At 40.1% G+C, this 23,632-nt stretch overlaps 1 long non-coding RNA gene across 1 annotated transcript; it reads right to left on the bottom strand.

Moving 5' to 3' along the window:
• Window positions 1–267: 267 nt before the first annotated feature.
• Window positions 268–15,126, bottom strand: LOC308393454. Its single transcript, XR_013970981.1, has 5 exons — window positions 14,942–15,126; window positions 10,614–10,709; window positions 9,597–9,738; window positions 9,431–9,500; window positions 268–7,015 (listed from the first exon to the last, which is right to left on the bottom strand). It is a non-coding gene; the product is annotated as an uncharacterized lncRNA (long non-coding RNA).
• Window positions 15,127–23,632: the final 8,506 nt, after the last annotated feature.

Here is a 23,632-nt window from a genome sequence, read left to right as displayed (position 1 = left end):
AAATACATGCGCTTGTTTTAAATAGTGAGCTATCCGAAGGAATGATGATCCCCGAGGCTGCTCAACTCCTGAATAGTAAAAACTAAATGAATCATGATCAGTGTTTGTGTCTGAAACTCTTGAAATTTTTATTTTTTCACAATTTACTAAAGTACATTTTAAAGGTGACTAAGCGTTGCCTCAAGATCGCCAGGGTTACAAAAACAAGAACCCGAGTGCAGAAAGTAAGCAAACAAAACACAAACCTTTATTAGATTGGATGCAAAATGTGAACAAATAGAAGTCCTGCCTATGTTCAAACTGAGCATCTGACTGAGGAAGACAGATGTGGCACGGTTGTTGGTCTGAGTATTTCAGAGTTTACAAAGAATGGTCTGAAAAAGAGAAAATATCCAGTGAAAATGCCTTGTTGATGTCAGAGGCCAGAGGAGGCCGGACTACTTCTGCTAATAACCAAGGTATGCAGAAAAGCATGTCTGAACACAACGCGTTGAACCTCGAAACAGATGGGCTACAGCGGCAGAAGACCACGACAGGTGACAATGAGTTCACTGTACACAAATGGCCTCCACTGTGACCAGATGTCAATTCAGGAGAGATTTCGGGAGATTTACATCATTCAACTTCAACAACTCAGAGACAGCACCAAGCCTGGGACTACGAGAATGTAGATATAAAACATTTTCTATGACAAATACACTGATTCACGAACATTATGTGTTGATGGACATTTTCATTTACATGACCACAATATTTCATCAGACCAGTCTCATATCCAGTGATTTGTGTTCAGCCGTACAAAGGGAAGTGAATACGATCCTGCCAGATGGGCCATCTTGGAGGATCATAGCCATTTTTTATGGTTCCATTTGTACATTGGCTGCTATTAGTTGAGGTTAGAGGAAAAACATTCTGGTTAACGGAGACTTTAATGACAAAACCACAGCTTTCAGTTTACTAAAGACCTCATACCTAAACCTGAGACAGTAAGCCCTAGGCTATATTTTCAAATTTCCACTGAAAAACATCTTAGCAACAGAGGCAAAATCACAATGACAAAATGAACAACCTGGGGCTCTCTGGATCGGAGACACTTGAGAGAATTATCCACACCACCTGTCCAGATTGAGACTTCCAAATGATTAATTAGAGAATTTTTGAGCATTTTTTTTTATGCACAAAATGTTTATGCAGCAGAAACGCAGCCCAACAGGTTCGTCATCCACCATATAGCAGGTGAAATCTTCATCTGTGCAAGGCTTTGCAGCCTTCCAGTAAAAAAGTGCTTGCTATGATACAGATATGGTCTGGTCTCATTTGTTTTCTGGTAAAACATCTGATTGCATCATGTCATCTGGTTTCACTGGTTATGTTCACTCATTGGCAGCTGTTGTGTGAGGTTGGAGAAAGAAGGCGATATTCACAGTGATAAAACCACAGCCTTCCTCTAACATTAACCAAAACGCTTTCATTGCTTTAACCCTAAGCCACTAACAAGACACCTGGTGATTGTGAAAAGTCAGCCAAGTGGGTCTGAAAGTGAAAGGGTTGGATTTTGGTTTCAGTTTTTCTGACACATAGTACTGTGTCAAAGCCTTGAAACACCGCACATACAGTATGTTTGATAGGAAAATGGAAGATATGTGCAGTATTTTGTTGAAATATGTACAAACATACATAGAAATACAGCTTATTAAGCAAACACTGAGTTTGTACAATACTACCGAGTCTTCAGGAATAGTTCTGCAGGCTTCTTGAAGGACATTCAAAGCTCTTCTCTGGATGTTTCTGCCTTTTGTTCTGTTCTCTGTCAACATGATCCCACACTGCTTCAGTAGTGTTGAGGTCTGGGGAAGCCGATCCATGACTGATGGTGTTCTGCTGTGTGTTTTTCTATCCAGGTTTCACATTGTGGATCAAAATCTGATGGTACGTTTCCAAGTTTTCCAACACCACAGGTTGAAATGCAGCCCCAAACCATGACAGAGGCTCCACCGTGATTTACAAATGCCTGTAAACACTCACTGTTGTAGCTCTGTCCTGACCTCTGTATGGAGAGGTCAGGAGATAACAGGCCTGTTGCCATTGGCAGACCTTAGCCTTTTCTCTGTTTCATCTCCCTGTTAAGATTGGCTTCTTGACAGCCAGCCTTCCACTGAGATCATTTTTGATTAATGATGGATCTGTTGAATTTCCAGATGCATCGTTTAGGTCCCGTATCAGTTTTTTTTTTTTGCTTAAAAATCTCCCTGTTTCTTAAGGTTATTACTTTCAGATACTGTTAATCTGATGTAGATGTTTTTCTAGGACTGACATTTTTTCCTTTGTTCTCCACATTTTCAGTTTCTTCACCTTTTTAAGAAAACACTGTACCCCATGTTGAAATTGGCCAAATTTCTAGCCAATAGCTCTTTGGGAATCACGTTGTTGTTACAAGAATATAATTTTATGTCTGTCAAACTGTTATCTTTGGCAGTTTTCATAGACTCAACTAAAGAAGCTGGACTGACAAATGAGTGAAAAAGCAGTCAGTGTCAAAGAAATAAAAAAGACCATCAGAAAGCCTGGAAAACTATTGCTCAAGACCCTGACAATGACGCGAAAGTCTGTCTCCTTGAACACAACGTAGAAAGAAATGAATGGTGGCTCAAGACTTTTGCACAGTAGTTTACCGTTCAAGTAAGCTGGAGATAGAAAGAATTAATAATGAAATGGAGATTTCATTGTTTCAAAATTGCTTAATACAATAACAATTGCTTAATATTTTAAGTAAGATTTATCATGTCCGCCAACTTTAAATTTATTTAGTTTGCTGTAATCACTGCACGATTGTACTAGAAGGCCTAATCTGTTATCATTAATTGTGACCAGTAATAAAATACAAAATACAAAAAGTAATACAATGAGCTAGTTTTCACTGATTAGCACGCCAACTTAAAATTCCTGCCTGGGACACCAGCCACAATCTTTTCTTTACCCAACCTAGTGGCGTTTTTAGACAATACTGATTTCAGGAAAGTTTTTCAAAACTTCTTGCAAGCAACAGTACATTCTTCTGCATGGAAACGAAACCTCTTTACCGCATTACCTCGATTAAGAACCTTGATTTGGGCTATTGAGAGAGAGCACATAATAATCCCTTAGTCATATGTATGCATATTGCCAACCCACAACAATTGCCATGACTTTTAAAACACACATGATATGCCTACTTGGATGGTTGGTGTTCCAAAGCTTGTGTATTTTGACACGATGTCATGGTTTGGTGCAAACCACTGGAAATAACCAATTTCAGAGTCGTGCTGTGGTCTGGAAGCCCCATCTATCCAAACATCCAGTAAAAGTTGAAATCCATATACAATAGGAAAACCAGTAAAAAAAAAAGAAAAGAAGAAGAAGTTGTGTTCCATATCCATATGGGACTCAAACTAGTCTTCTTGGTAACATGACCACTATAACAACTTTGTTATATCAAGAATTTATATTTGAAAGTAGAAAAACCTCAGTGAATAACTCCTGTTTAATGTGCTTATAACACTCAAACATGTGACCATTAAGTGTTCCAGTAATTTGTGATGGTAATACCCTTTGTAAAAAGCAACACTCTAATGTGGCAGTAGCTTATTTTTACAATCAAAACATCCACTGCTACAAAAGCAGTTTGGCAGGCACCATTGTCTAACTGAGCAAAACTATTCATTTCTTTCAAGAAATAGTTTGGAATAGTTTCTTTTTTATCAAGCAGATGTAAAAAAGCATATGTCGAAGTGCCAAAAACGGTGGTTCCTCTAGTGGCCACTTGAGGCTGGCTCCAAAAGGGAGTGAGTCCCCACAGAGTCACATGTAAAAATGTTTAATATATCGATCCAGGTGATCAATATATGCATTTTTTTTTCTCTGCCCGTTCTGTTGGTTTTTGTTTTTTGCCCTTCTCCCCCGTCCCTCTTCTCAGCTGTTTCTCTTTCCCTCTTTCTTTCTCCCCTTCTTTCCCCCAGTCAAGTCTGTCCCGTATTCAGTAAGTGAAAATAAAAGAAACAATAAAAGGTGAATCAAATGGACCATTACGGCAAGGCTGGGATGGTCAATTTGGTAAAGTAAATCCGTTGGGCATCTTTCTTTGCCTTTAGACAACAATTCTGATGGCAAAAGAGCCAAACGGGACAGGCAAAAAAAAAAATAAAAATAAAAAATGTTTAACTTGTTTACATCCTGCTGCAAATGTTCTAACTAACATCAATCTGTCTTTATTGAGGGCATGGCTGCTTTGATTTGTGCTAAAATAAGGAGCTATAGTCCTTGAACTGGACCTTTTGACCATGTTTGTGCTGTTGGTGCCTTTGAGCCCACCTACACAAGGTGAGATCTGCAACTTCTTATTTTCTTATTTCAACTTGTAAAATCACAGTTTTTCATCAGGAATGATCTTGGTGACATGCTGCAGTTAGGAAATTTATGACAGACATTTATTATTATTGTTATTATTATTATGAAATTTGATATTATTTCATAGTGAAAGGTGAACTTAAATGTTAAACTGTTTGTATTGTTATGCATGACTGGATCACCTGTTTCTAAAGAGAGAGAGAGAGAGAGAGTGAAACAAAAGTGAGGTTGAGAATATTGCACAAGTTGTAATGTCACACAGTATTCTTAAATGCTGTGGTTATATGCTTAAGTTCTGATCTTTTTTAGTTAAAGTTCATAATTATTTTGTAAACATCTGGGAACTGAGGAGACCAGTTGCTAGACTTTTGGCAGATGAATGTTGGTCCATTCTTGCCTGATATAGGAGTCCAGCTGCTCAACAGTCCGGGTGAGTCATTGTTTATTTCACGCTGCTCCACATTATTTCAGTTGGTGAAAGGTCTGGACTGCAGGCGGGACAGTTCAGCACCCAGACGTTTCTACTATGAAGCCATGCTGCTGTAATAGATGCAGCATGCTGTTTAACATTGTCCTGGTGAAATATGCAAGGCCTTCCCTGAAAAAGAAGTTGCCTGGATGGGAGTACATGTTGCTTCAAAACCTGTTTATACCTTTTAAATGGTAAAATGGTAAATGGCCTGTATTTGTATAGCGCTTGACTTAGTCCCTAAGGACCCCAAAGCGCTTTACACTACATTCAGTCATTCACACACACATTCACACACTGGTGATGGCAAGCTACATTGTAGCCACAGCTGCCCTGGGGGGCAGTGACAGAGACGAGGCAGCTTCCAGATGTATAAGCTTTCAATTTGATAGGCTGTGGCGTCCATTTTTTCCAAAGACAATTTCGTATCTGTATTAACCTGACTCAGAACAGGTTTCCACTTTGCCTCAGTGCATTTTAAATGAGTTTTGGCCCAGAGAGGAGAGCAGCCTTTCAGGATCATGTTTGCACATGACTTCTTTGCATGATAGAGCTTTAACCTGTTTTTGTGGATGGCAGGGCAAAGGGTGTTCACAGACAATGATTGATAGAAGTGTTCCTGAGTCCTAGCACTGATTTCCACGACAGAATCATCACTAATTTTAAAGCAGAAAACGTCAAGATAAATACAGATTTTGAGCTTTGCCTCTTACACACAGATTTCTCCAGATGAGATATTCAAAGCCTCCCCAATTTTACTTCTGAGAAAGTTTACATCTCTACTTATGAGAAACTGCTCCTGCCAATTAGCCCAACTAGCTACAAAATGTTCCTCCAGCTGTTTCTGCTAAGTACCACTTACTTTTCCAGCCTTTTTTTTACCCTTGTCGCAACTTTTAAAATTCAGTATGAGATCATATTTTTCTTAGACTGGTACATTTTCTCACAAATCATTGAATTCTGTATTTATTTTTACATTTGACACAGCATGCTAAGTTTACTGAAACTGAGGTTGTACATTAGACCAAATATTTGGGTTGGAGACCTCTTAAAAAAGCAAGAGGCTTACAAGAATCCCTCCCTAAGAGTGCTGCATGTGAATGTTGCCACACCTGCACCCTGTAAATAAAATTTCTAGGAAGACCTGGTCATGCTTGCTTATTTCTCCCTGCGGTCTTATTGTGGTCTTTGTGGAGAACTTGCTACTTGTAATAGAAAAAAAAATCCCATGATTGTATCGTGGAATTTAACACTCAATAGGATCCAATAATTAAAAAAGTCCCACAATTTCATTCATATTACTCAGTTCAAGAAAGCTCCATTCAGAACCCATTTCCCAGAAGTCATGTGATCCTAAATTTATGGAAACAGAAAAAACACCTTATTGACAGATTTGTTTGTCTGCGTCAGACTAAATAAAGAGAAGTTTTGCATTCGGCCTCCCACAAAGCCGACAAATAGACTGCCAGACGCTTCTCATGAAATCGTCTGGACCTCTGACCTAACTACCTCCTACCCTGTACTTTAACCCAGCAGCCTCTGAAAAACCTCTGCACTTATTTATACTGCCGGCTCACACAGCTGAACATTAGTGCTTGTTAAAGGCACTCCTGTGGTGCACAGCCAGCTTGTTAGCAATTTGTTTGGTGGAGGAGTTATCAGGCTGCAAGCTGCACATAAATTTGGAAGCCCTTTTGATCTTCGCTGCATGTAAATCATAATCAGAAGATATTCAAATCCTTGTGGAAGATCTTTACAGTACAGAGAGCTCAGTGTTGAAGCATCAGCGTTTTAGCTGTTTGCATCTGAGCGTGCGTCTCATGAATACTGACCTGATTTCCAATAAAACAGCTCATTCTGATACAGATCAGAGCTCTAACCAAATAACGACATGTTACCACACAACATGTTAGAATTATTTAAAGCATGTCGGTCGATTATACTGACACTTACTTGGCTTGTTAGTTAAGAACCATTTCCTCCAATGATTGAACTAAAAGTGTCTAATTTAAGGAAAAGCAGGTGTTGGACTTTTATCAGGTTGGAATGAAACTCCTGGAAGGAAGGATGCTGGCTGGTTAGAGAAATGATTTGTGGCCCACACAGCCTCCCAGCTCTTTGAAGTAGGAGCATTTTTCTGCCGTCCCGTAAGCGGCAGCATGCCTAGAGAGAGATCACGAATCAAAGAAAAAATAAATAAAACCTCCTCATTGTATGAGCTTCAGCTGCAGCAGAGATGAAGTAAGTTTGTTAAAGTGGAAGATCTTGAAGGTAAGTGAGATTATCACGGTCTAAAAGTGAACTGTATTTATTAATGTGAATTGAAAAAAACAAACAGGGATTTTTTGCAGTTTTCTGAGCATTGTATGGTCTGAACTATTCCTGAAGACGACTTAAAGACATGACAAGAAAGCTGCCTAAGAGCGTTCAGACTGTACAAACTCTGTTTGCTTCATATGCTGTATTTCTATGTATGTTTGCCATTTCCCTAGCAACATAAAAAGAAAGGGGGGGACTCAAAACCTTTGTTCAGTACTCTGTGGTCATTATTTGCTGAATTATATGTTATTGTTTTGAATTATATGCCAAGGCTACTCAGATTCTGATCATGTAGGACAAGTTTGCAAGCAGAGATTTGGTGTAGTAAAACACAGTAACCATTCATTTTTTCTGTAACACACGTAAACATTCATAGAAACTCTTGAAATCCATCTTTGTTGATGTTTCCACAACATCAGCAGAAAGACAAAAGCCCTTTAGCTCACTACAACCCACAAGAACGCTCGCTGAGATCGTCCACAAAAATTCTGAGGTTTCATCAACAACAGCGACTACTCAACTCTGCAGCTGAACAAACTGCAACATCACAGTAAAAATATCCACAAACCCTCAGCGTTGGAGGGGGAACTGACCTGCCACTGAGCTCATGGAACTCATCTGTTTCCCACTCTAGGACATCTCTATTGTTTGCAGAATTTACTGTATAGTTATAAAAACAGTTATTGTGGTTCATATGCTGCCTTGTGCTTGATCCCTGTCATCGCTTTGGCATAGTCTGGAAGAACAAGAAACACACATTAGGCCTTTTATCTTTAACATTCATAGGCAATATAATAATTTCAGCCTCAAAATAGAGAAAAAAAATCCCCCCTCAAATGTAAAACAGTCACTATTCATTACATAGAGTATTAACTCTTATGATTCTATAATGCTGTTCCCCCAAAACTGGGGATGTTTTGCAAACCTGAATAAAATAAAGCAATCATTTCTAAATTATATGAAATAAAAAAAAAAAGATCTGCTCATTTTGATTTTAATGCCAGCAACACAATTCAAGGACGAGTGTGTTGCATTATCTCTGTAAGAGTTAGAGACTGAGAATTTCGTAGAAGATATAAGATTTCATCTGCTCAGCAGTTTGTGGCCTCCATTTTTGTATTTCTTGTTCATATTTGTGGGTGACAGATCTGGACTGACATGGATATATACATGTAGATGCCACATCTGGACTTGTGGGAAGCATTTCTGCTGCTGCCATCATACTCAGAGGCTCTGACAAGGGGTTTAAACATTTTTCTTGAGAAAACGCAAACCGTAGGTGCTGCTTTTTGATGCTCTAAAGGAAGAAATTCCCAAACTAGCAATGGGAAATAACTGTCCAACCAAGAGAAGCTGTTTTATGTTATTCACCAAAATGTGTGTCATTTGATACAGCACAGTAACTAATCCTCCTTTTAAGCTGTGTTAATATTAAATGACTGCCAAGACACCAAATCAGGCTAATGTTAATTTATATCATGTAGAATTTAAAAAGTATACTATTTTGATTAAAGTGTTACTAAGATGTGAGAATAACCAGTCGGAAGTGTCCGATCAGGTAGGTTTTATTGTTTTAAGTAGTTCTGAATAACTCAATAACGTAGCACACGAGCACATCTTAGACCCCTGAAGGTTTCCCTCCATATCACATATTATGATCTAATCAAATTGCCAAAGAACCACCTACCAACAGAATAATTTGACCAGTTTTTGAGCAACGATACCGTCAGTCATTATATTTTTTTTCATTTCACAACATTAACATCTAATTCAGCAATTAAGGATTATAGAGCAGTGAATAAAGGTGTTGAGGCCCCCCATTCCTTTTTATGTTGCTAGGAAAATGGCAAGCATACATGGAAATATTGCTGAGTTTGAAAGTCAATATTTGGTGTGACCACCTTTATTCTTCAGCACCGTCTGAACTCTCTTAGGCAGCTTTCTTGTCATGTCTTTAAGTCGTCTTCAGGAATAGTTCTGCAGGCGTCTTGAAGGACAGTCAAAGCTCTTCTTTGGATGTTTCTGCCTTTTGTTCTGTTCTCTGTCAACATGATCCCACACTATGTACCACAAGTTTAACATAACAGAAACTAACTGTGTGAAAACAACACTGATAATTTACCCCCCATGTATACTGGCCAGTTTAGCACCTGGACTCCTACTACAGAGACATGCTGTGTATCTGCTCACATCTACTGTATGTGCTGAAGGCGGATTTATATGAAAGATGTTGCCAGGATGGCTTCATGTGTTACTTGCCATGTGTTCCCTAATACCATCAGAGATGCTGGCTTTGATGCTGGATGGTCCCCCCTCGTCTTCTTTTAGCCTGGAGGAAACATTTCAGGTTTTCCAAAAGCAGTTAAAATTTTTGACAGTTTTCTACTTCGCCTATGTCTGTCTTGTGTCTGGATCTTGTTTGTACCTGTTCAGTCCTTTGATGTTTGAGTTTTCCTTGATGCAGCAGTGAACTGTGCTCACTGACGGTGGTTTTCCCGATAAAGATCACCAGCATTCACTGCTGATTTCTGACATTGTCCCATGCATGTAGAGATTTCTCCAGAGGCCTGAGAGAGGTTATTACTCAGAGGGGAAAAATCACTCAGAATTTTGAAGTTTAAAAGAATGAATTCTTTAAATTTACAAAAACCTTCAACATAATCCGAGATCAATGTGGTTCATTTACAAGTAAACCTGAAAAAAACAAACAAACAAACAAACAAACAAACAAACAAAAACCTGGGAGAATTGGCTTGTTTTGCAAAGTTGGATAAACTTGATCACATCATAGCAATTTCCACTTCACATAATCAAATTAGACTTTGCAATGAGCTTTAATAATCAGGAAGCACTTCTGGTTTTAGCCCATTATCAAAAGCTTTGAAAGAGTTGAAAAGACAGGCTGTAAACTGGAAGGAAATACAGCAAAGAGATGTTTATTAAAACTCAGAGGATATCTGTGTTTTCTTTCCTCCCCCCAAGTGTTTCATCTGAAACTGCGCCTTCCACAAAGGGCTCGCTCCAAATTCTAAATTGTTTATTCATAAAATAGCCATAATACAGTGTCATGGCATATGCACAGAATCCCAAATAGGAAGACTGCAGTCTTCCTATTTGGGATTCCTTAAGTGGCATTGCTCTTCAAGACTACTGTGAGAAAATCGCTTGTATCTGTGTTTGCTGATCGTGGCATCCGATGGACTTGTGGAATTTTTGATGCCATGTTTGAGATACCAGAGACAGCTCCCAGAAAAAATGTTCACAGTTTCAAGACGGAGAATAAAACCAGGCCTGAGCAACCTAAGCCCATCTCTGCATAAGCCTGTTGGACGCTTGTGCAGCGATATCAAACAGCCAGCGGTCTGTGAGCGTCTCTTCTCCAGCCAGCTCTGACAAAAAGAAGGAAGTAAATTTATGAGTAATATGATGGAGAGCGTCTTACTTTTCTTCTCCCACTTCATTCCTCAGATATCTAACGCTTCACTGCCCATCAGCATCAGAGCTGAGCAATTCATGGGAGTAACTCTTCGGGGTTTGTCTGTATGTGGAAATAAAGCCAGAAGGAATGTCAGAGGGATGAGTAACAAGGTGGTTAGAAACAAACAACACAAAGAGTGCACAGTGGAATAAAACTGTAAAGAAAATGTGACCTATAATTGTTAAGTCTCTTTGAAGTTTCTTCTTATATTTGGGCTGAGATTTTGATTCCTTTTTTGTTTTCATTATGTTTGAGCATTAGATCCTTTTGTGGTTGATGTATAACGAGTTTGGATGAGTACACTGTCCCAGCATCAGTTCCCCCCACTTTCTCGTCTTTCTATGCTTATGACATTGTCCTCTGTCTTCATGTTTTGCGTTTGTCTCTTGGGGTTGTTTCCTCTTTTACTTTGATAAAATGTTTTCTCTAGTGTCTTGTTCCAGTTTTAAATTCTTCGCTCTCTGATCGTCTTGATTACTTTCTTCTGTGTCTTGTTCCCAGTCAGCCCTCGGTGTATAAATAGACTTGGGTGTGGTCAAACAGTCCAAACAATTACCACCTATCTGATTTTCCTAACCACTTTTCCTTGACCTCGCTGGAAAACATAATGAAGTGAAGGAAAGGTGTGAAGGACAATGAGTAAGGACTTAGAAAAAGAGCAGCATGGTGCTTACGCTAGACGCTTTGTCTTACAGCAGATGTACATCTTCGCTAATATAAGGCATTTAAACAAGAAGCACCAATAAAAGAAATCTCTTCATTACAAAGATTCACATTTTAAAGATACAGGACCATATTACCTGTGAAATGAAACCTTATTGTCTTTTATTTTTTGCTGGACAGTGATCCTTTGTAGTTACATTCCCATTGCCTGTTTAGGATTTCTGAAACTGAGAGAGAATTCCCTCCACCCATCAATTAATATCCCAGCTGACCCAAAGTAAAAACTCAATTGTTGATAATCCTAAAGTCTGACAATACAACAAGAGGCATAATTCAACTAAAGAAAAATTCACTTTTACACCTCTGTGATGTTCCCAGCCATCCAAGAGCCCTAATCTCTCCAGTGTATCCTAGGTCTACATCGGGGCCTCCTCTCCATACAGCTTGCTTTAAACACCTCACCTAAGAGACATCCACAAGGCTTCCAAGATGTCCAAGCTAACTGAACTGGCTTATTTTGATGTGGATTAGTTTCTCTTCCCTCACCTAGAGAGTGGGCTGAGTTTAAAAAGGGCTACATGTGGGACCCCTATACGAAGGAAAGGAGGTAAGGTGCTTTGTGGATTGGGAAGCAGTTGGGGCTCTTCAATAAAGTCTAATATTGTTATTGGTTGGATAAACACTAATAGTGCTAATAAAAAAAAATCTCCCATGGAATATATAAATTATCCAGCTCATTGTCAATCAATTTACAAGGTTTTCAGGACTGTTCAGGACAAAATTGGGCCTCAACATGAAAAATAGTTCTTGGAAATCAGATTCAAAGCGCTTTGTCATCCTTAGATTATTCCAAAAAGAATCGTTACACTACATTTATCACACAAAGTATACAGGAAGAAGCAGGTCAGAATTAGACCCAGCCTCTGATGCCACAGTTGCGCCCTTGAATGAGGTACTTAACTTCCAATTAGCTCTGAGGCTGCAGCAGGCTGTGGTTGTAAACCAGGCAGCTCCCAGTAGCTGACAGTGGGAGTCTGTGGTTGCGTTGGGTAGCTCCCAGATGATATTGTGCGCAGCTTTATGGTACTTAATCACGGCATTGTTGAGAGAGAGAGTGAATGTACCCTGGATAAATAACTGGTTGGATAAAAACCTCATCGCCGTCCAGGGAAGTGGAAGATTTGTTTTCATGTATTTATTCAGATGAGCTTCAGTCCATCATCCTCTTGTGTGACTAACTGAGCATGCCGGGAAATGTTTTCGTCAGCAGGTCTACTTTTCCAACTGCTTCCCAAACCTTGAAGTTTTGATGACTCATTCCCAGCCAACATAAAACCATCTGGAAAATGAATCCAGAGATTTTTGGTAAGCGATGAAATGAGTGTCTTTTTATGACTTCAGAGGACAGAATGAGAACACACCAAGGTGCTGCTCAGCTTCAAAAATTCCATTTCCACTGAACTCTGCTCCTTTGTGTCTGTCAGACTTGGATTTTATTAGACTGGGCACAGTAAAACCAACGTCACTTTCAGTGCTGCAGGCCTAAACCTCGTCAGGTTCAACTTTTTTTTTTTTTGCCTCCTGTCAGCGCACAGTGAAAACGTCAGAGATTTTACAGCAGTGACTAACGGATATGAAAGCTATAACTATTTATTTGCGATGGTGGGAAATGACGCATCCAACATGGAAACCTACACTGTTTTGGTAGTTTTGGTTATCATTCCTGTTGGTTTTGATAAATGACTCACTAACGTCATTGTTGAAATCACTTGCAGGATTTAAACAAAGTTTTGTTAGTGTATCCAGGAAAAACAGGGGTAAATTTCCCCTGATTTTAAATTGAGATTAATGATCGCTCTATTCGTTAAGACGTCTTGGTCACAAAGAAGTTATTGTTTCTGCAGTGGTTAGATTTACTGTCAGGGCGATCCGACTGTGACATCTGATGCTTTTAAAATAAATTATATATGTTACAGAAGAGCAGCATCCAAAGTAAAACAGACTAGTAGAGCAGCAATTTGCCTGTAATCATACGTCTTCACTATCAAAGCATTTTGCCGAAAGTTGTCAGTCCATCCAATATTTTCCAAAGTGTAGAGAAATATAGGGTGTAAACAAAGCTCACGTTGCAGCCACCAGTGCATCATTATTTTTCTTGTTTCCTGTGAGAAAGTTCATACAAATAAGACTTTTAATGTGACACTTTCCAAAACACTGGGACACTTGTGTGGTTACACAACCTCCTGCATTTGTTTTAGTTTCCGAATGCAGTTGCAAGAAAAACTTTGTTTGGAATTATGGTAGTAATACCAAAAGTATTTGTATATCCATCCATTCATCCACCCATCCATTTTCTGCTGTTTATCCGGGTCTGGGTCATGAGGGCAGCAGTCTAAGAAAAGATGCCCAGATGCCTCCCTCTTACCAACCATCTCTTCTAACTCTTCCCGGACACAGCGAGGCTTTCCCAGGCTCGCCGAGAGATGGAAATTGTCTCCTGGGTCTGCATGAGAGTCTCCTCCCAGAAGGACATGCTTGAAACACCTCACCTGGAGCCATCCTAATTAATTGCCTCAACCACCTCCGGGAGGGTTAGCACCTCAACTCTGAGTTCCTCCAAAGTGACCAAACTCCTCACCCTTGGAGAACCTGTGGCCTTGCTCACCTATGGTCACAGGTGAGTATGGGTGTCTTTAGCTCAGAAAGTAGAGCAGGTCATCTATCAGTTGGATGGTTGATAGTTTCATCCCTGGCTGCTCCAGTCTGTATGCCAAATGTGCTTGGGCGAAATACAGTCCCTGAGTTGCTCTCCGATACAGCCACTGGTGTATGTAAAAAAGACTTAAAGGGAACCCCGGCTATTAAGACATGTTTGCGCTAAAATATGTACTGTGCTTCCAAAAATACGCCAAATGTTTTCCTTTTAAGCACATTTTATATAAAACCGATTTACCAGTAGGCCGCCATTGTTATTTATATCTCAATGCACTCTGGGTAGTGACATCATACGGTTTCACTGCATCCAGTTCACAGTTAGCAGCGCACTGGAAATGGCTTCTGTTCAACCTCTCCAGTTTGAACCAGAGCAAACCGAGAGAGAGAGGATGAAAATAGTCAACCAGCACTTAGTTTAGATGAAGATGAAAACAATCCGACACACAAAGACGCCAGAGCGACGGAAAACTACTGGTGTCTATGCTTGCCAATGGCAACGGAGACTGAGAGCGTTTGTTGTAAAGCACCAAAACTTTGAAGCCGTATGTCTTAATCCAGATGTTCTTTGGGCAGCCCTTGTTAGCCTCCATGACCGGTATCCGGTCTTTAAGGGATAATGTGATGAATCCTGCTTCCGGGCCCAAAGTAGTCTGCATTGTTTTAACGCTTTGAATCTTGTTCTATTTAATCACAACAAGCCCCAAAAAACAGTCAGTGATCACTGTCGGCCTCTCTCGGTTTTTATTACCGCGAATCATTTTAAAGCTCAGTTTTTAATCCCTTAACCCTTTACAGCCGATCGGAGCGGGCACGCTCTGTTTTGCGTAACTATTTTTAAATCCCGGTAGCTCTGCAACCACGTAAGCTAGCGCAATAATTTTTTTTGCATATGAAACTGGAGGAGTTGTACTTACATCTTATGCCATCAGCTTGTCCTAGGTCACAGTTTCCTTCCACATATAGCTTTGCAAAAACTGCATAAAAATCACTTGCAGCAACAAAAACATGATATTCCAGAAACACGCTTCGCCGATCCAATCAGCTGTTTGTAACACTTCCTACGTCCATCAGCGTGAACTATCACATGACCGCATGACCTGCCCGAAACCGGAAGTGATGTCATTTTGCGGAAATGTAGTTTTTTTTACCATCGTACCTCATGAGCTTATACTTGTGTTTTTAAAAGTTATGTTTGATTTCATGACTTTCTGTGTCGTTTCTGGGATGCTTAGGACTCATATTCCACTGCTGGAAATAGTTTATTGTGATGCATATGCTGTTATTTTGCAAATTTGCACTATAATATTTATTTTCGTTTTTCCTGCAGTATATAAAAATTGGTGTATTTCAAAAATAAAACTATGAAGACACTTAAAATAAATTTCCTGTGGTGGGAAACTAGTTTCTGCAACTTTTTTGTATTTACAGTTTTGAGGGATGAGCCTCTTAAATTTCTCTAACTAGAAATATATGTTAAAAAAACAAAAACGATTTTCAATTTTTTGTAGTTTATTACACTTTTTTGCAATTTATGTAATTACTATGCACCTAATGCAGACATATTATTAAAGTTTGGGCTATAATGGTTGTATTGATGTATAGCAACTTGAAATGCTCCCAAAAATGGCTCCACAGCATGTAAAAATATAATATAAGCTCTGGCGGACTTGGTTCTATGGTAGGTCTTAAAGGGTTTTAAATACAGGCCATTTACCATTTACCAGCTAGCCCAACTTCAGTAACCCTACAAACGTTGCTGCTGTTTACTTTCCTGTCTTCATTTATGTTAGAAGTGATAGCAGAGCTGTACGTTTTAATTTGTTTCATAAATCCCTGAGTCAGACCATGGTATATTATATTTAGATGGAAGCTAGCGAGCTAACTTCCTGCTAACTTCTAACTCAGTTGAATGTCATAAATTCCGTTTTCATGGATGCCTGGATGTTAAACTTAATTGTTACACCTGGCAGAGCAGCCACACTGATCATTTTATTACAGATGAACAAATTTAAACAGTTTTTCAGCTCTCAGTAATGCTGCAGTGATCATTTGACTTTGGGACCTGCAGCGGAGTTTGGGCCCAGACATGGCTAATAACGACAGACTCAAAGACCGGATAGTGCTGGTCTACCAAGTCGTAACCAGATCACTAATAGGCAAGTTAATTAATACCGTTGCTACACCAATACATGTCATCGTCCCAGAATGCATTGTGTGCGGAAAAACATGGCTGCTCCCACGGCTCCAAAATAGTTTTAACAACAAAGATTTAATGAATAAAAAAAATATTGTAGTTATTCACAAGTATGATTTTATGTAGTGGAGATAATTTGCATCATATTTAGAGTAACTTGTCATAATAGTCAGGGTTCCTTTTGAGCATAGAAAAAAGTGCTTGTTGGAATGGGTGAAGGTGCTTTTAGTAAGAACCAATCCATTTACCATTCATATAAGACCTGTCCCCAGGTGAGGGGATTGAGCCACCTTCAAACATTTCTTCAACACAGCAGACGACTGCAGAAGTGCCTTTCAGTCTCTGTGTCTCATGACCCTGAGATACTTAAATTCCTCCACTCCACCTTTCAGACTTTTAGGCACCAATAGGCTGCAAACTGCCTGGGGCATTTTAGCAATTGAATTTAAAAGTACAGCATCACTGGGAACTGATCTGATGTACTTAATGGACTGGCACTACTGTGCTTACTGTATAGAAAGCTTCTGTACTATATTTGAGCACTCAAAGTGCTTTTTATTACTCATTCATTCATTCATTCATACAAGTGCTTTTAATCTAACATTCACATCTCCAGTGGATGCAACATTACAAATCAGGTTTCAATACCTTACTCAAGAACCCGTTGACCGGAGGAGCCACCATTCAAACTACTAACTTTGTAGTTAATAGATTTGCTCCACCTTCTGAGCCACAGCTGCCCTAAATCAGGCCAAACACTAAGATACTCCATATGCAGGAATGGGTTTCTTGCAACCTTTGTATATTTTTGCATATACAAAAAAAAGTAGTGCTCCCTGTAAATTACAGAGTAATTTGTGTCAAGGTTCCTTTGGCCTCCAGTGCTGATGTGCTGTTTCTATCCACCTCTCCCAGGTCTTTCCCCTGCTGGCTGATTTGTGGCTCATTGTTGCTGCAGCTCGGGAAGTAGAGCAGGTCACTTACTAATCAGAAGGTTGGTGCATCGATCCCTGACTGCTCTCGGCTGCATGCCAAATATCCTTAGATACTAACCCCAAGTTGCTCTCCAATGCATCCATTGAATGTTACATTGAAAGAACTTACACAAAAAAAGTGTTTTTGTGAATGAGGCAAGTCAAAGTCTTTTAAGACCTCAGAGCAAAAAAGCAGTAAACCAGTCTATTTGCCATTCATTGGCAGTTACTCACCGGCAAATTGGTAGATTCCCTTAGATATGCTAGTGGTTTTTTCTAGTTGCCTGTAGTTCAATTCAATTCAGTTTTATTTATACAGTGCCAAATCACAAAAATAGTTGCCTTAAGGCACTTTATATTGTAAGGTAGACCCTACAATAATACATACAGAGAAAACCCCCAAAATCATATGACCCCTATGAGCAAGCGACAGTGGGAAGGAAAAACTCCCTTTTAACAGGAAGAAACCTCCGGCAGAACCAGGCTCAGGGAGGGGCGGCCATCTGCTGCGACCGGTTGGGGTGAGAGAAGGAAGACAGGATACAAGACATGCTGTGGAAGAGAGACAGAGGTTAATAACAAGTATGTTTCAGTGCAGAGAGGTCTGTTAACACATGACTGAGAACAGTGACTGAAGAAGAAAAACTCAATGCATCATGGGAATCCCCCGGCAGCCTATGTCTATTGCAGGATAACTAAGGGAGGATTCAGGGTCACCTGGTCCAGCCCTAACTATATGCTTTAGCAAAAAGAAAAGTTTTAAGCCTAAACTTGAAAGTAGAGATAGTGTCTGTCTCCTGAATCCAAACTGGAAGCTGGTTCCACAGAAGAGGGGCCTGAAAACTGAAGGCTCTCCCTCCCATTCTACTTTTAAATACTCTAGGAACAACAAGTAGGCCTGCAGAGCGAGAGCGAAGTGCTCTAATGAGGTGATATGGTACTACAAGGTCATTAGGATAAGATGGGGCCTGATTATTTAAGACCTTGTATGTGAGGAGCAGGATTTTGAATTCAATTCTGGATTTAACAGGAAGCCAATGAAGGGAAGCCAAAACAGGAGAAATATGCTCTCTCTTTCTAGTCCCTTTGTTTCAATAGTTCTCTTTGTAGGAATTCCCTGCTTTCTATCCTCACATCCAGATCTCCTCCCTTTCTCTGGATTACCCTCTGTTGCAAAAAACAGATTAGCTGATCTGTCTTCTTAAGAAATTTGGACCTCAGAATTCCTCGTTTCCCCACTTGAGCCCTTTTGTAATGCTGCATTCCAGATACCTTGGAGCTCAGATGTGGAAACGAGTTAGGGTGTTCTGGAAAAAGCAAGGAAAAAAAGGATTTGTTTTGCTCTTAACAAGGTAAAGCCATTCAGGTATCACTAGCAATACAGCACAATACTTGCTTTTAGAGCTTACAACCACCACTGTAGCACATTCATGGATAGAGCCTGATCAGTGCTCTGTGTGTGGTTTATTTAGTGAGTCACAAATATGCAACAGTGGCAGTACAGATTACAGATTAGTTTTACAGTTTCACTACTGTTTATGTTCAGTACCGCCATCTTGAAGTGTTAACCACTTTGCCAGTGGCAAATTTGAGTTGAGTGGGCGTTCCAGATTCAAACTCCAGCTGGGAACTTGGAAATTCTGACTTCCAACTTATTCGGGAATTCAGCATAAATAAGCTGTTTCATTTGGGTCCAGTGTTTAAGTTGTTGTACTGCTTGTTACATTACTTTGGGTTACCCTGCAAAATGGCCAAAACATAACAGTTTTTTGTTGATTTCATTTCTAAATAATTGGAAATAACACACAGGTTTAGCCTCAGAGGCCTGGGATCAGGTCAAACTCCCAGTCAGTCACCCTCCCCCTTGCGCACATGCATGTTTTTAGGAAAACCTTCTGGGATAAAGCCCTATTGTTTTGCAATTAAAAAAAAAAACACTCCTCTGACGTTACAGCTCTATAAGTTGTTATATTATCATGTCATAAATATGCAAAGAATGCGTAAATATGCTGGCTTTCTTGTGTTGGAAAAGAGTCCACAAACCCTGGCTACAGATTCAAAACAACACTGTCCCGCTTTGACCCTTAATGCAGCCTGACTCACAGCCGAAGTGAATGGAGAAAAGTTTGGTAATCGGGGCCTGTCAGTGAAGGACGCACTCAAACAAACCCTCCCCATCTGAAAAACCCTCAGAGAGCTTCTTTCGCACGCGAAGGTGCCGCTCCGGCCCCCTCGTCCCGACATTCTCAGGTGGTGAATTCAGAGCGAGCGTGTGGGCGTGTGTGCGGCCGCCCCTCAAGTTTTGGGGGGCCGACAGTCAAGACTGTTATTACACACACACACACACACACACACACACACACACACACACACACACACACACACACACACACACACACAGTGACTCGGCTCGTCTAGCCTCTTCGCTCATCTGGCATTGATTAACGTTACCCCACACACACACACACACACACACACACTCACAGAAACATGAGTTGTGGTCTGTTACTGAGTAAATTGGGTTGGGATATACACACATAACACACACATATGTGCACACACACACCAAACAAAGAGTCATGTGACAGCGGCATCCCATGAACTCGATCACCCCTTCAAAGTAAAAGCTGGCTTTGGGACTCTGTCTCTTGTTTTCTTGCTTTTTTGGAGGCCAAAACCTTTTCAGGACTTTCCAGGTGTGGCTTGTTAAACTGCAATTTAAGAATATTTAGTAATCTGAAACCTCTGACAATCCGTAGAAGAACTACAGATACTAACAATGTCATTTCAATCAGTTAAAGTGACAAATGCATCAGTTGTTGCGCACAACATTGTTTCTTCCAAGATATCCTGGTGGATATTAGCCAAACAACACATTTCAACAGTTCTAGTAGAAACAAATGCAACGAATGAAACAAAAGAGGCTTTTAAATAGATCAAATTGTTTCTGGGGAGGTCTTTTGCCCTTAATGACCTCCTCTGTTCCCTCAATAACGACAATTTTTCACACCTTGGTATGTGTCAACAAAGTTGTGGTTTAATGATGATAAGAATGGATTCTGGGGTTTTCCAATGGTAGCTGCATAGGCAGAGCCCACCCTCACTAACTTCTGATGCAAAACCAGTCATTTTGTTCTATAAGCTGGCCTGAAATATGAAAGAAACCTCTCAGCTTAGAGACAATTTCAAGGGTTACTCCTAGTCAACTTTCAGGGGTTAAAGGATTCGGTTCTAAAGAGAGAGCGGCTCAGCATTTCTACAAGCTCCGACCGACCACACCGGAGACGTACTTTGACACTCAGCACTAGGTCAAAAAAATCTGTCTTGTTAAATATGATATATGCGTCACATTTCTGTAATGATCTTTGTGGGACTGGTGGGTGGGACTCTGCCAAACTTCCTCTCCACTTCTCTGAAAAAGGCAGAAGAAATTAGCCGTCTTTCTGGGGAAATTCATATTGCCTTTTATCTTTTTTTTATTCCTTTCCCTGCTAAAAAAACAACAAAAAAGCAGTTCCAGCTCATTCTTTCCTTGGCTGCCGCACCGCTGTTGTTACCGAGAGCTCTGTTAGCTCAAAATCATTTGATGAACAATGAGCTAGTGAATCATACATAAAATTTCCCACTTTGGCGGAGCTCCAGTCACTCAACAGTTTGGGCCTTAATGGTGTTTTTTTGTAGAGGGAAAAACCTGACAAAGTCCAGACGTTTTTGTTACATCCTCACCTGCTTGATTCTTAGCGTGTACAGGAGAATTATGCAGATGCTGTCTCATCACAGGCTCATAAAGCTAAGAGTTAATGAACCATCACATTGTGCAGTTCAAAGCCGCCCTGTGAACTCTCTCCTCCTCTGCTGGTGTGAGTCAGGTCTGTTAGTTTTAGCTAAAACAAGCATCGGCAGCTGCTTAGTGTCACAATTGTATGATGCAGGTGGAAGCTTCCTTCAGGGGAATAAGAGAGCAAAGGGATTAGAGATGCCTGAGACATTTTTTAATCTAAAAAACTGTTAAAAAAATACATTCGGATCAGTGTATGAAAACTACGCAAACACCTGCTCTGGTTTGTTTTCAGTTATTCAAATGGGTGCCTGCGGAGGTGGATATTTGAGCAGGCGCGACCAAAATAAACAACACGTCCTTCAGTTCAACTATTCATTCAAAGAACCTCACACAGAATTTAACTATTTGAATATTGCGTGCAATTTTAAAACCAGTACAAGGAGATGGATAACTCCCTGTATCAGTACATAAAATATCTAGATCCTTACAAATTATAAACTAATGATGTAAAATTATCAGGTTAAGTCTTAAAGAATAAACATTTGACTTTCTGATTAGCCTGTGCGCTGAAAACAACAACAACAATGATCAATTTCCTCAGCGTGAACCAGGAAGTAAACCATCAGGAAGCTGTCCTGCATGAAGCTTTTATTATGAGCATCTTCTTCCTCTTTTTTTCAGCTGCTTTCTTTAGGGGGTCGCCACAGCTGATCATCTGCCTCCATGATCGTTGGCATGTGTCACACCAACCTTTTGCATGTCCTCCATCACTACATCCATGAACCTTCCCTGTGGTCTTCCTCTTTCCCCCCTGCCCGTCATTTTTGTGTTCATCAGCCTTTTTTTTCCAATGCATCCACTATCCCTCTTCCGCACGTGTCCACACCATCCCAGGCTGAGCTGTCCCTCTGATGTACTCATTTCTAATTTTGCCTATTCTCCCAGTGAAAATCTGATCATCTTCAGCTCAGTCTCTTATCTTTTTGTCAGTGCTGCCGTCTCCAAACCGTGCAACATAGCAGGTCTTGCTAATGTCTTGTAAATCTTCCCTTTACCCTTTCTGCTGTCACAAACCACCCCTGACACTCGTCTTCGCCCACTCCATCCTGCCTGCGCACTCTTCTTCACCTCTCTTGCGCACCGTCCGTGGCTTTGGGTGGTTGACCCCAGGTATTTAAACTCATCCACCTTCACTGTTACACCTCTCTCTCTCATTCAAACAAATGTATTCTGTTTTGCCTCTACTGACTTTCATTCCTCTTCTCTCCAGAGAATACTTCTACCTCTCTAGGCTCTCCTTCACCTGCTCCCTACTCTCACTACAGATCACTTAATTAGCAGCATGCAAAGAACTATGTAATAAGTTTTGCTGGGTGTCAAAAAGCCATGCAGATTCACAGCATTTCCCAGCAGAAGATGGCAGTATACGCTGTCATATTTGTTTGTTTTGTTGTACTTCTTCATGTTCCTGTTTCCATGTTTTTCTGACTCTTTCAGTTGTTATTTAGTTACCTTTGACATAAGTTTTTTCATGTGTCTTATTGTGCCTTTTCCCTCCTTTCTGCATTAACTGCCATTCCTTTGTTGTCCCCACTTGTGTCACTTTCCCCATGCAGCCCTCAGTGTGCTGTATATCTAGCCATTTCTTTGTCTTTGTCCATCTGTCCATCACCCTGTGTTACTGTGCTTCCTGGTTAATCTTGAATGAGTTTGTCTTACATGGTGTTCCACAGGGATCCATTTTAGCACCATTACTGTTTACCGGTTAACTTCAACAAGTTACCACAAGGTCAGCTGTTATCAGAAGCAGAATGACAGTTATGATAAGTATGCCGATGACATGTGATAACTGGATGGCTAATGCCTTTCTGCAGTCACATCCTGATAAGATGGAACTCCTGATCGTTGGAGCTAAAACTGAAAGTCTGGAAAAACTCTAAACTGTCCTAAAAATGTCACATGGATAAAGAATCTGACTGTGCTGAGGTTGTTACACTAGAACTGATTTTAATGTTACATACTGGGGACATACTAGTCAACAATGAACTAGCTTATCTTCGACTCCATCTCCACCTCCACCTTTTATGCTCCAAAGAACATACTGTCTCGATCACAGTTTAAAACCAACTGAAAAGATTCCTGTTTAGCCTTTCAGCAGTTGAATTCCTGATCTTTAGGATCCTTTTTACCTTACTTCTGAGTTTGTTAGTGGATATCAGTTTGTAGGTTTGATTAATTTTACTGGACTACTGTAAGAAAAATTATCTTTTCATTATACTTTTACTGCTTTCATTAGTTTTTATGCATGGACTACTATCCTATTTAAGGTTGCCTTTTGTTGTTTTTATTGGTATTTAATGTTTTCAAATTATTATTTTTTACTTACTTGCGTCTGTCTATTGATTTAACATTTCATTATCAACAGAGACTTATTTTGGTAGTATTTTCAAGGGGTTTTCTTTTTGGTTCTCCACATACATTTGTGTCCTCTTCTGAATAAACCCTGACTCTGCATGTCTGTGATTTTCATGTTGTGATTCTGAAAAATGCTTTAAAGATGATCTTCAGATGAGAGTTTGGCTTCAGGCCTCATCAGTTTCAAAGCAGCTGTCAGTAAAAATGACCATTCGGTCGCTGAACAGCTGCAGTCAGAGTT

The sequence above is a fragment of the Rhamphochromis sp. 'chilingali' genome (genome assembly GCF_963969265.1).
Source record: "Rhamphochromis sp. 'chilingali' genome assembly, chromosome: 3".
Taxonomy (NCBI): Eukaryota; Metazoa; Chordata; class Actinopteri; order Cichliformes; family Cichlidae; genus Rhamphochromis; species Rhamphochromis sp. 'chilingali'.
Note: the sequence above shows the minus strand (reverse complement) of the source record. Positions and strands in the feature narration are given on the sequence as shown.